A 13,228-nucleotide genomic window follows, 5' to 3' on the forward strand; every position below is an offset into this window, starting at 1 on the left:
ATTTCCAGAGGTGAATAAAATAAAATACCTAGCCATGCAGTCTCCATTTGCAAACACAATGGGTTGTTCCGAATAGCTCAGTGACTCCTCAAGTGTGGTACTGTGATCAGCTCCAGTACTAGGGTTCACGGCGCCCTAGGCAAAATAACGGCGGCGCCGCTCGCTCCCCGCCCGCCCCCCGCTCACCGCTCACCTCCCCGCACACCAGATAAAAGAATAATTAATTAAATGTTACTTACCTTTTCTTCCTCTAGCTGCTCCTCGCGATGCATGCTGAGAGGGGAGGGGAGAACTCAGAGGAGCCGCCGGACAGACTATCACATGATCACTCACGTCAGTCAGTGATCATGTGTGACTAGTGTGAGATGGAAAAACAGCGGCGGCACCCCGCCGCCGCTGCCCTTCTCTCCTGAACAGCTGACTAGATTAGAAAATCTAGTCAGCGGCACCCTGCAGGTCCCGGCACCCTAGGCAACTGCCTAAGGTTGCCTAATGGGAGCGCCGGGCCTGACTGTGATAGGATGCCACCTTTGCAATAAGATGTTTTGTGAAATTTCATCCCTTCTGGATATTCTGCAGTCAAATGTAAGTGATATTATTAGACAGTGGAATCATTTAGGAACAAAATCAAATCAACCATGAAGCGGAAGACCACATTAAATCACAGCTTGGGGTCAGTGACTAAAGGTGCGTGGTGTGTAAAAGTCTGCTGATCCCAGAGCTGGAGAGTTCCGAAGTTTCACTGGCATTAAGGTAAGCAAAGAAACTGTGTTATGGGAGCTAAATGCAATGGGTTTCCATGGCCAAGCAGCTGCATGCAAGCCTCACATCACCAAGGTCAATGCCAAGCATTGGATGGAGCGGTGTAAAGCACACCAACACTGGACTGTGGAGCAGTGGAAACATGTTCTGTGGAATAACGAATCACGCTTCTCTGGGAGTCAGATGGGCGAGTCTGGGTTTGGCGAATGCTGGGAGAATGTTACCTGCCTGACTGCATTATGCCAATTGTGAAGTTTGGTGGACGATGGATAATGGTATGAGCTGTTTAACAGGGTTTGGGCTAGGCCCCTTATCTCCAGTGAAGGGCAATCTTAATGCTTCAGAATAACAAGCCAATTTGGACAATGCTATGCTTATAACTTTGTGGCAACAGTTTGGGGAAGGCCCTTTTCTATACCAACATTACTGTGCCCCAGTGCACAAAGCAATGACAGCAAAGACATGGTTTGATGAGTTCGGTGGGGAAGAACTTGACCTGCACAGAGCCCTGACCTCAAACCCATCGAACTCCTTTGGGATGACCTCGAACAGACATTGAAAGCCAGGCTTTCTGTCCAACATCAGTGCCGACCTCATAAATGCTCTACAGAATGAATGGGTGCAAATTCTCACAGAAACACTCCAACTTCTTGTGTAAAGCCTACCAAGAAGAGTGGAAGCTGTTATAGCTGCAATATGGTTACCATCTCCAGATGAAAGTATATGTATTTGAATACAATGTCATTGCAGTCCCTGTTGGTGTAATGGTGAAGCGTCAAAATACTTTTGTCCATACATTGTGTGTGTATATATATATATATATATATATATATATATATATATATGTACAATAGTCTGGACAAGAGAGATGACATTGCTTTTATGACCCCAGTTGAGATTTTACATTCCATTGACATCAATGATGTACACTATAGGTTTAGAGTCACTACTCCACAGTGGAGCATCATCTAACTAACACAGTATGCAATTGAAAAGCATTTTATATTACTTTATGGAATCACTTGTTTAAACAGATCAATTTCATGTTTGAGGGAAAATGCACACATCTAATTGAATGCTTTACATCATGCTGCTAGAGTTTTCATACTGGCCTCTGGCCAAGTCTTATAAGTGAACACAGGATGAAATTCCATTGGACCTCTCTGCAACACACACCATTTTCATTTAGCTCATTTAATTTATAACTGTATCCATTTTGACAAGTGCTTGACACATTTTATATCCAACTGTTAGCACTTGTATTTATAACCTTACACAATGATGTTGCATTCAAGGTCAATAATGGTTATATGCCTATGGGCACAATGCAAATCAAATTTCTAGTAGCATCACCAACCAGAAAATCCATTAGACTAATTATATTCTATTTTTTAAATCAAGCTCTGACCAGACACTGCACCTGTCATTGACTAGTACAGATGTGCAAGCTTGATTGTACAATTCTGTTATGCAAACAGCTGGGTTCTTTTCTGGGATGTTTTTTGCAAGTTAGTATGTAGAGGTATTTCTTGACATGTTGACACTGAAATAGTATACTAGATGTTTTTCAGAATTATCTTCTAACAATTCAGGGAGAGTATATAAGTATAACGAAGAGCAAAAAGTAAAGAGCAAAATGTAAACCATTTTGTATAGAAGAATTTAAAAATAGTAATACAAGTTATAACCAGAATGAAAGCATTCCCTTTTTAAGCAGAGCTTTGTAACGCTCGTGTAAAAAGGTTTAATCATTAGCAACCAACTATCCTCACAATTGTGACATGAAAATTGATTTTGTTGAAATTGGCACAAATTTTTTTGTCATGCTAATAGGCATTAATACAAACAAGTTAATTACTTGGAAGTGGAAGGCAAAAGCACAATCTCATATGGACATTAAAGTCTATTTCTATTATTACAAAAGTAAGCAAAAGAATCTCACTTAGCTGTGCATCCATCATCCTTCAATTATTTAAATTCTGAATGGGATCCTTTCTCCTGTTTGGGCAGGCTGTTTTGAACCCACTGACAGGGCTATTAAAGTCATCTCCCCTTCCATGAACTTATGATACTTGTTAATGGGAAGATCACTGGGGAGAGGCTTTGACAACCCTACCACCAGTTTGGGAAAAGAGGATCAGAATAACTCAAGTGAGTGCAATTTTCTTATTAAACATAGAAATTGAAGCATACAACTAGTGAAAATTTAGTAGGAATAAAAGTATTTTACAAAGACAAAAACAGATCACCGTAGGCTCTAAATTGATATATAATAAATACTATTATCTGGTCAAATAGAGCTGCTGCCAAAGACTGTAATCTTTTATAACATTGAAACCTGAAATAAGAGAAATATATGGCTGAGCTCCAATTTCCAATAATGGGCAAAAGTAAATTTAGTCCAAATATGTGATGAAGTATACTTTGCACAACCTTAATAATATTAAAATATTATTAGATTTAGATGTAAAATCCATAATCAATCTCAAATGGTATACAGTATGCCACTATTATAAGGGATATTAAGGAGAGAAATTAAACTTTCATCACAATCAATGTGGTATGCACTTTCTGAACAATACATGTCGCTCTTTGGTTGAAGCTGGTGTAACATTCTCATCACAGTGTAGGTATAGGAGCCTATTTCCACAAGCTCTCCAGGACAGACAAAAATTCACTTGCCACAAATGGAGCCCCGCTATGTATAAAGCTGTTTGGATATAGAACCTCTCCTTAAAATGCTGACAGTTTCATTTTTCTCATTCAACAAAACAGTTTATCATATGATTTCCACCTATTAAGCAACACATTTCAAAAGTTTTTATATGCTGTCTTAGATTTACTTTATAAAAACATATATAACATTTAATACTATTAAGGTTTTGCCTTGATAATATTTTTTGAGTAAATTTACTTTTACCCATTATTAAAAATTGCAGCACAACCATATACATTTCTCTTTTTTGGTCTTTAAACAAAACTAATTTGCATCAGAATTTCTTTAATATGGAAAGTTTATTAATACCACAACATGATCATTAAAAACAAGTTAACCCGTGCATGATACTCATGCATTCTAGTCAAATCAAGCTACTTAAGGTGTTAAAAAGGTTCTTGTCATGCATTTGGGCCATAGCCCAGGCCTCAACCATCAACCACTCCCCACTGTCACCCCCGGCAACCACCAACCCCTCCCAACTGTCACTTCTCCTTCAAAAAAAAATTATATATATTTTTTAAATCTTTATAAACACTTTTAACAATTAACAAATTTTATTAACAAATTAAAAACATCTTAGTATACCAAATTTCAGCCCTTTCTGAATTTTTTTTTCCACACACACTAAGAATTTAGTAGGTCAGTGTATAACTCCGCCCAGCAGGTGGCGCTGCAGCTTGGTTTTATATTTTCCACACACACACAGACAGACTAACACACGCCACTAGACATTTATATTATAGATAGTGGAACTATGTTTTTACATTTTTATTTAAAAGAACGTGTCAATCTAAAATTTCTGTTAAATAATTGGTCAACGTTATTATTTCTGTTAAATAATTATTATAATGCTTTTAAGTAAAATCATTGGTTTTTTTGTCATCTGTTAATTTATTCTATTATGTATGTAATTTTTTTTATTTAGGTTTTGTATGTACCGTATTTGCCGGCGTATAAGACGACTTTTTGGACCTGAAAAACATGCCTCCAAGTGGGGGGGTCGTCTTATACGCCAAGTGCCAGGGGTCTCAAGGGTGCCGCAGGCCAGCCATAAAAAAAAAACCCAGAAACACTTACCAATCGCGCGGTGCCGGGACCCAGCATCCTCCTCTCTCATGCAGCCTGTCATCAGTGACAGGCTGCGTGAGAGAGGAGGATGCTGGGTTCCGGCGCCGCACGGATTGGTAAGTGTTTCTGTTTTTTTTTTATGGCTGGGGCGCGGCAGAGGGGGCAAAGTGAGAGAGGGAGAGAGGGACAGATGAGAGTGACAGGAGGGGGACAGAGGAGAGTGACAGCAGAAGAAGGTAAGTGTTATTAGTATGTGTTATGTTATGTTTGTTTTATGTTATGTCATGTCAATGCAGAGTGTGTGATCAGCATATATGAGTGTGTGTGTGATCAGCATATATGAGTGTGTGTGTGTGTGTGTGGGGGCCAGTGACTTCATGCAGTGTGTGTGTGGGGGCCAGTGACTTCATGCAGTGTGTGTGGGGGCCAGTGACTTCATGCAGTGTGTGTGTGGGGGCCAGTGACTTAATGCAGTGTGTGTGGGGGCCAGTGACTTCATGCAGTGTGTGTGTGGGGGCCAGTGATTTAATACAGCGTGTGTGGGGGCCAGTGATTTAATACAGTGTGTGTGGGGGCCAGTGATTTAATACAGTGTGTGTGGGGGCCAGTGATTTAATACAGTGTGTGTGTGGAAGGTGTGCGGAAGAGGGGTAGTCTTATACGGCGAGTATATAACAAACTCTATAATTTTGAGAGGAAATGTTGGGGGTCGTCTTATACGCCCAGTCGTCTTATACGCCGGCAAATACGGTAGTTATTTTATGTGTTACCCTTTATGAAATGAGAATTATTTATTTATATGAGCAATTTTTAACTAGCATTTCTTCTTCTGTCCTTTTGTGTGTCCTCCAGATCTGTTGTTATATTATAACTCAAAAAGGAAAAAAAGTTAAAAAGCACACTGTTGTAATTGATTGTTTATTAGAGTTGTCTTGTCAAAAAAACATGATTATTAAATTCATATTTTGAAGCACAACAATAAAATACTTTTCGTACAAAAAAGTCACAGTATTTGTCATGGAAATAAAATAAGGAATTTTAATATTAAAGTAATTATGGTTTCCATACTCAGCATTGTAAACTTTGAATGATAAACAATACTTTACAAGATAAATTGTAGTGATAATAAGGCAATATGGCAATAATATGGCAATAAGTTATGGCAATGTAATGCAATTAAATCCACCCATTTACTAAGCTGCTTTCCCAGTTATGATGTTATGATGTATAAGTTTTTATAATCAACACATCTGCTTAGGAACCAAGTTCTAAAGCAAACCTCATGATTTTTGGTAAGAGCTGTATTCACTTCATGCTACTCAGACATTAGGAGTACCTGACTATAATTCAAATGTAGCTGTAGTTCCTTTCTTATCAATACTGATCTTTTTTGCACTCAAAAAGCAAAATGGTGGCCAACATGACCTAGGAGGGAGGAGGCAGTCCTAGGTCCCTGGCAAGTGGAAGGGGTGGGGGTGCGGCGGTTGCCACAAGGCACAATGTGGCACCAGGGGACATCCTAGAAAGTTTACTAGGGGCAGGAAGCAGCCAAATAGCAGTAGAGTCCCACCTCTTGAACCACCCGTGTAAGGGGGACAGTGAACCTAGCAGTAAGAGCCCAGTGAGGGCAAGTAAAGAACCACAAAGTTATTGGTCTAGTGAGGGCATTAAAGAAATTCAGAGAGAGGGGCAGTGCCAGAGGGGGTTTTCCAACCTTCAGGGGTAACCCAGGAGAGGCACCAGTGCAGCAGAGAGCATGAGAGAGTGCAGTCTTACATGAGAGTGACCCCTGGATGATAGTGGACAAGAGAGGGAGAGTGCCCCTCTACAAAGGTCAGTAGAACGGTAGAGATTTTGGAGAGAGGCTGCTGGAAAAATGTGCCTGAAAGAGAAAGGCATGGATGGATGGCAACCTGGATACGGGTGAGTGCATGGCAACTGCCACAAAAATAACATTTGTGTGATAGCAGAGAGTGAAGAGAGCCCCTGAATGTAGCCCTTAAAAGTGTCAGTACCCGGGGAGAGAGTTGATGGCCAGATGCCATGTGAGACTGAGTTATGTGTCTGTAAGGATGTCCCCGGAGAAGAGTGCCCCCGCCATCGCTATGCCCCTGGAGGGGCTAAAGATGTGCCTGGTGCCTGTGAAGAGGGAGTAGATGTCTGGCTGTGCTGCGCTCCTGGAGGGGCTGAAGAGTCCCCTGGTGGCTGAGCCCTGCAAGCGGGTAAAGAAAGAATGTTACTCACCCGTCCATCGATCCAGCGGTGAGTATCGTGGCTTCTTCTTTCCAGGTTCTGGCAGCGGAGGAAGGATGAGCCAAGCAGGGCTCATTTTTCCCCGCTGGCCAATCAGCGGCCGGACACTCGAGCCAAATGCGGCTCGCGCCGGCTGATGACGTCACGCCGGCGACTATGTAAGTCGCCGGGTGGCGCCATTTTGCCAGAAGAGAGTCGGCGGCGGAGGGAGAAGGACGTCGTGGGACGTCCAGAGTTCAAGAAGAAAAGAAGCCGGCGGAGCGGAGATCGTCGACGGGGAGCCCTTGTAAGGGCTGAGAGCGCCCCCGCCTCCAGAGAAGGCAGAAGACCCGGAATAGGAGAAGAGGCGCCGCCGGCTGGAGGGTCTGGAAGACCCGGAAAAGAAGACAGAAGACGGCGTGGCAAGTTGAGATTCCTGCGCAGAGCAGGTAAGTACACTCAACGTTTAGTCGGGCACTAGGCCCGTGGCCACGGTCAGGCACAAGGCCCGTGGGGACAGAAATTAGGGGCACAAGGCCCAGGGACCTGGGCACTAGGCCCCAATAAAGTTAGTGGGCCAGTAGGCCATATTGTCTATAAAGGGCACAAGGCCCTATTAGTTAGAGAGGGAGAGGCTCAGAGCCCCCTGGTGCAAGGGCACAAGGCCCTTAGGTAATTAGTGGCCTAGAGGCCATAGGAGAGGCCACAGGGCCTGGTTAGGGGCTGATTGCCCATAGTCTTTTACGGGCACAAGGCCCTCAGTTAGTCAGGGAGGCCACAGGCCTCAGTAGGCAGGGGCTAGTGCCCATAGGTGGCAGGGCACAAGGCCCTAGTTAGTGGGCTCAGAGCCCTGAGTTAGAGAGGGGGCTGAGGCCCATTAATCAGAGCACAAGGCTCTGTGTGCAACTGGGCAAGAGGCCCATGGTGTGAAGGGCAGGCGGCCCCGGTGGTGTGGTAGAGGCGTGAGAGTCTCGTGAGTGTAGGCGCGGTCCTGTGTGAGGTGAGCACACGGAGTTAGGATGTACAGTTGAGCGGAGGCTCCTGTGGTGCTGTAGCAACCGGCTGGTTGGCTAGCAGCGGTGTGCTCAGATGAGTAGCGTACAAAGTACTGTATACTGCATTTATTTTGTCTGTGCGGCGAGTATTGTTTGTATTGCGGTATTTTGGGGTGTGCTACATAATTGTGTCCAGGGGCAAGACGTCAGGCCCCCATTAAAGGTAGGCTCTTGTTCCTGTGTTTTCCTGTGTTAACCCGTGCTGTGGAGGACAAGTGTAGTTACCAGCGTACACATAGTCAGAGGAGAACACACGTAGTTTTCCCGCCCCTTAGGTCCCTGGGGTCGCACTGGTTTCCAGAGGGGGTGACTGAGTGAGTCGGTGGCAGTGCAGCACAGCTCAACGCAGTTCCAGGGGGTGTCCCGTGGTTCAGGTTGAGAGTCCCAGTCCTCAGTTCCGTGCAGGTTAGCTGGCGGTTCCGGAGTGGGATACGTGTTGGATACCTGGGTGAAGGCAGTCGGGCGGTTCAGTTTGATCGGCTGTTCCGGGCGGCAGTTTGTACGCAGGTTAGCGCGCTGTTCCAGTGAGCCTCAGTCGGGCCTCGTGCAGCCGGTCCTTAGGATCCGTGGGTGACCCCATAGCAAGAAGGCAGCTTCTTGGTACGACCTGGGTGAGGGGGTTAGGAACCGCCCTCCGGTTTAGTTCGTGAACACCGGCTGGTGTTCCCCGTAGAGAGCAGTTCCGTTAGTGCACCACACCTAGTTAGTCATAGTTGTTTGACTTCGTTGCGTTGCCGACCATTAGAGTGTTGTTAGGGTCGGGTCGCTGTTGCAGTCGGTTTAGTTTTGTGGGTGCACACCTTTAGTCTCATCGTTAGCGCAGAGGGAGGCTGTGTGTTCTTGTCATCTGCAGGTGTCGGGAAGGTGCAGGAGAGCAGGATCGTAAGTGGGAGTGTCCCGGTGAGTATCACGCTCGATTCCCCTTTCGGTTCGGCCCTCACCGGCAGGTGTGCGAGGTATTTGAGGCGGGACTAGTCCTGGTCTCAAGTGCCTATAGTCCCCCGTGCCTTGGCAAGAGCAAAGTGAGGAGGCGGCAAGTGAGCTTGGACTGACGTGTCCTCGTTCTTTGCCATATTCTCGGACAGCCCTTACCTGGTAGGCACGGCCGTAATCTCTGTCTCTTTCTTAGAGGGATGTGGTTGGAGGTGACAAGGGTTGCGGCTACGGATCTGCTGGGATCGGATCACAGCTGGAATATCGGTGGCGGACTGGAGGTGACCATCGTTTACAAGGTAAGTTCTTTTAGGGTTGCGTCTGTCCTGGTTCCCCGCGGGGGGGGGGGGGGGTGCGCTACATGTCCCTAAGCAGGAGTGAGGGTGGCAGTATGGTTGGAGTACTGTGAGTCAGCGTGTGACTACAAGTATGTAATGGAGAAGTCCCTGACAACTTAGATATGTGACAAGTATAAATAATAATCTGGAACTCTTCCCCCAAATAATTAAATGCAGGTTCAGCAGAGGGATGAAGAGAGGTCCCTGGACAGTAGGGAATTATTCCATTCAGTAGCAGTAGGAGCCCCCCTTAGGCCTCATACCTTGAGGGGGGGCTACTGTGTGGCAACAGTGTGGCTAAATATTGGAAAATTCCCTGATAGAGGGGATGGTGTGCACGTGCATAGTGCAGAAACTTCTGGACCATGCCTACTGTCTGACTGTGAAAATTATTGGCTCTGCTAAAGCTGAAATGACTGTTCCTACAACATCGGGTGCGTGAACTGTCAGAAATATTTTATTGCTACAAAGTGTGTGCAAGAGGAATTAAAGTAGTCTTATAACTTTTACCTGTTACGCTTTTTTGTGCTGAAGAGGAAGAGGAGTTCAATAAAGTTTTATTCTGTTTTGAATTGAGCTGGCCTGGCACCCAATAAATAATTTGCACTGCACCACACCACACCACTTCACTAGAGTCTGCCCACATGTGACAGTGTCAAACACCTGCGTATTTGGGGGGGTGGGGGGATCCTCTGGTATTGGTTGCCCGTACCCACCTGCTAGCTGGGGCAGAATGTACTGACTGTAGTTGCTGCTATGGCCACCATAAGGACCCTTCATGGAAACACATCTCCCAATAATAACAGTATCTGAATTCCTCAAAGTAAGCCTAGTAGCAGTCAGCTGACGACCCATGTGAAAGGAATGACCATTGTACTATCCGAGGTCCTCTGCCACACTCTCCTGACCCCTTTTAACATCCTCATAACTGATAATGTGGTAACCACACTCTATCTTAGTGACCCAGTTCTGGACCTCAAACAGACAGCAGTTACTCATAAATTTGTTATACAAAAGAAGGAGAGGAGAATAATTCAAAGGATCACAGATAAACCAGACTCAGGAAAGGTCTTTTTTTCCTTATCTTGTATTGTATTGCTTGTTCCCCCAGAATAACATCCTAACCCCTGATGGTCCACTAACTTCAGACCCATATAAACCCAGAAGATGTATACAAGATATTTTTTCTCTATCCTTCACCCAAAGAGCCTAAAGAGAAAGCCAAAACCTGGCAACATACTGGTAAAGGTAAATTGACACTTCCAGAGTAAACTAGTAGTGTATTTGACACATAACTATCCAATTACTGCCTTTCTCCTCTAATGATCTAATTTTTCCAAGGGCACACATGCCATCTGGGCAAAGTTCTTCCACCACATGTGATTCCAGGATTCAACTCTGAGACTTGGCCTACTGTAAACTAAAAATACAGTTTCCACCATTACATTACAAAAAGATGTTCACGGTAATGTGAAAGCCAGTTCAGAAAAATTAACGTTATTAGAGTAAAATGCAATACTTTTGTCTTTCATTGTCTTCCCCATATCTTCATTGCTACCACAACAAGGAAATGTTAATGAAATTTAAGAGCCCTTCTAAGTACCATATAATTTTATCATGAAGGCTAATACTTGGTATTGGTACATCAACTGAGAATCTGGAAGTCATGTTTTAAGTTCCATGTAAGGTGGATGTAATCACATCTGTGTCAGTGAAAATGAAACCTACCTATTAGTGACTGCAAATGCCTAAGCATCACTTTTTTGCCCACAAACAAGCATAATATAAGGAATATAACTCCAGCAATTTGTTGTGGTATTGCATTGTCACTAAGGCAATGCTGATGCATCGAAAGCTCAAGCAAGAATATCTAAAGAAACCCCAAAATGTTATTATTTGCTCCAATATTTAGAGGGAATGGCAACAAACATCAAAATCTTATGGGTCAATACAGAAAAAAAATATTTCTTGTAGTGGAATAGGATATCAAGCTCAATGTCTTCAATGCCCAGCTTCACTACTCAGGCCTTGTGGAGTTCAATCATTTTCAATGAGTCAGGACATGGAATATAGGAAATAATTAGCAAATAGGATAGAGCAAGTAAACCTAAATAGCACTGGCAATGGCACTACAACCAGCCCCCTTTTACATTGATATATGTGAAAATTAAGACACTGGAACAATTCATGTGACCACATTTTGAATCATATATACACACTCAGCCACCTGTGAATGCCCACAAAGATGCAGCAGTTAGTGGGTAACATAATCCCTGGCCAAAAACATTAAACCCCCTCTCCCCGACCATCTAAATCCCCAATGTTCATAGAAGTGTATATAAAACACTCCTTTTCTACTAAATGTGATAGCACCGTAATAACATAGATGCTTAAATATTAACAAGGATAAATCCCATCTATATCCACTGTCATCCTTGCCTTGTTGTCTGATACAAGCAGTATTGGTGTGTAGGCTCTACTTCAACAAGTATACTAATGCTTCTATTTATACCTTACACCTACAGTTGTTATACTGCTAAGTCAATGAATTTGGTAAACCTTATCTGCTGGCACTAAAATGAAAAGTAGCAGAACACCTTACTGTTAAATGGATTTTCTCTTATAACTTAGGGTTCCCTTTACATAATCGCACAATGAATTGCATCTGGTTGCTGCAGAAAGTAACCCACTAAAAAAATATTTTAATTCCTGATTTCTACCAACACCAAATTTGTGCAAAAATCAGGTTGTTATGCAAGCTGAAAAATGATCTGGGGGCTTAGAACCTGGAGTGGAGGGACTCCAGATTAGAGAGAGCGAGGAAGGTCTGCTCCAACTCTGATTGGTTGAAATTACATTTCCAAGCATATCCAAGATGCAGCAGTGGAAGTGACTTTAGAACCTGCCTGGAAGAACAGCCAGCTACTGGACCAACTACTTGCCAATCCAGTGGTCCAGTGTTATGCAGGTGTACAGAGGGAGTCCAGATCCTGTCCAAGTACCCAGAAGACACCCAGATCTAGTCCAGTTGTCTGGACAAGTCAGGATCTATTCCCAGTTTCAGCGATGCCCAAGTGTAGAATTTCACTACCTTGCCAACTCCTTGGTCAAGCAGAAATGGCCTGCATGTATTCATTTCATGTCCTGGAGAGCTAGGAGTACCATGGAGACAGGCCTCTAATCTGTATTTTGATTGCCCACCAGGATTCCAGTACTAGTCTCTGTCCATGGCGTATGTGAGCAATCCATTCAACTTTGTACTACACCGTACATGGGAATAAATTTTCCCATAGTAGCCTGCCTGAACTAGAGTTCAGGCCTTGAACTGTCATATATTTCTGGGACGACTCCTTCCCTCATCTTTCCTCGTATTATTGCTCATCTTTTTTAATGTATATTATTGGGCATTTATAATGAGTAATCACCATTGTGTAAAGATAACATATTAGAACACATAGGGGAATATGTCAAGCTCATTATTTGTGGGTCAGTGCTTATATTTGACCAAAGTTACTGCTACCTCATCATAATGATTTAGTTCACAAACTTCTACTAACATACACTTTTAGTTAGTTTAGGGTGTGCGCTTGTAGATTTAAATGTGAATATTGTATGAATTGTGTGCTTGTAGGTTTAAATGTGAATACTGTATGTATTGTGTGCTTGTAGGTAAAAATGTGAATACTGTAAGTATTAGGTCCATTTCCATTTTTTGTCAATTGTTATTCGTATCACTAGGGGCCTGATTCATTAAGGATCTTAAATTGAGAAGTTTCTTATTTAAGTCTCCTTGACAAAACCATGTTACAATGGAAGGGGTGCAAATTATTTTTTGTTTTGCACATAAGTTAAATACTGACTGTTTATTCATATATTAGAGATGTTCACTGACCCCCATGTTCTGGTTTTGTTTTTTTGGATCTGGATTAACTTCGTGTTTTGGCTTTGGCAAAACCGCCCTCGTGTGCTTTGGTTTTGGTTTTGGATCTGTAATTTTTAGAAAAATTGCTAAAATATGCTAAAATCACATAATTTTGCTCTTTTTTTGTTCCTACATTATTATTAACCTCAATAACACTAATTTCAAGTCATTTGCACCTCGCAGGTCACAATATTATTTT

This window comes from Mixophyes fleayi, chromosome 1 (genome assembly GCF_038048845.1).
Source record: "Mixophyes fleayi isolate aMixFle1 chromosome 1, aMixFle1.hap1, whole genome shotgun sequence".
NCBI classification, from domain to species: Eukaryota; Metazoa; Chordata; class Amphibia; order Anura; family Limnodynastidae; genus Mixophyes; species Mixophyes fleayi.